Raw genomic sequence first — 1,018 nt, 5'->3', positions numbered from 1 at the left:
TATAGCTAACTAACAAAACCTGTGTGGCAAATCTGCGCAACACACTGCAGCGCGGCGGAATGTATTGTAGTGAAGCACAGACCACTATCAATTTATGTGAACATACAGTCATAACTTTTGTTTTAGACAATACACTGCGTTTTAGACAAAGGAGGAACTTAAATAATATGACATATATGAAAAGAAATGACTGTGTAATTTACCTTCACAGCACTTCTATTTTTTTTTTCTTTTTTGAGTTTTATTCATAGAGCACTTTCCGATTTTCAGTTTTTTATTTATTTATTATTATTATTTTTTTTTTTTTACCTTTTACCTTTTGTATGTCATCTTTAATGCTAAATTCTTACATCAAATAAATTGGAATAATATGACTTATACAACATTTTTAATACAGAAATATGAATAAAATGAAATGATACTTGAATTATGAAAGTAATATCACCACTAGGTGGCGGTAAGTCACTGTGTTAATTAAGGAGCCTTTTATTCAGTCAATTCGTTCAAAATGCTTCATTTCAGTTTATTGTCTAAAACTACCTATGTTCACATAAATTAATAGTGGTCTGTGCTTGTCTACAATACATTCTTCCCCTGTGCATCGCGCAGCTTTGCCACACAGATTTTAAGGTGGTTAGCTATAATAATTCAGGCGGTGTGCCAAAGATGTAGGCTAGTAGGTAGTTGTGAGTGCAGGTGCGAAGTAAATAAATATTTATGAGATAAACTAATATTTCACGGATAGGTTGCAGAATTTATGCCTACACAAAAGAAAGCTCTGTCTCAATACGGTTTGTGTCAAACCATTCATTAATCTGGCTGTTTGATGAAGGGAAAGAGTTTAAATGTAGTAGAAATAAACGCGTTAACAATCCATAGAGGCGGAGGACTCTTATTATGGTTTTTTTTAGGACTATTAAATGTTTGGTTGACCAATCAGCGGAGAGGGGCGTTTCATTCCCGCCCACATGTAGAGATCGAATATTCAAGTTGCTTATTCGTTTTCTATCCCTGAACG

At 33.8% G+C, this 1,018-nt stretch overlaps 2 protein-coding genes across 2 annotated transcripts in view; one reads left to right on the top strand and one right to left on the bottom strand.

Annotated features, from left to right (window-relative positions):
* Positions 1-1,018, bottom strand: part of rec114 (REC114 meiotic recombination protein) — a 17,781-nt gene that overhangs the window by 9,112 nt on the left and 7,651 nt on the right. The window lies entirely within an intron of this gene.
* LOC107658962 (neuroplastin-like) overlaps positions 1-1,018 on the top strand; it is a 44,208-nt gene that overhangs the window by 41,557 nt on the left and 1,633 nt on the right. The gene's annotated exons all lie outside the window — the stretch shown is intronic.

This window comes from Sinocyclocheilus anshuiensis, unplaced genomic scaffold (genome assembly GCF_001515605.1).
Source record: "Sinocyclocheilus anshuiensis isolate Anshui unplaced genomic scaffold, SAMN03320099.WGS_v1.1 scaffold1010, whole genome shotgun sequence".
Taxonomy (NCBI): Eukaryota; Metazoa; Chordata; class Actinopteri; order Cypriniformes; family Cyprinidae; genus Sinocyclocheilus; species Sinocyclocheilus anshuiensis.
This window is presented reverse-complemented; position numbering and strand designations above follow the sequence as displayed.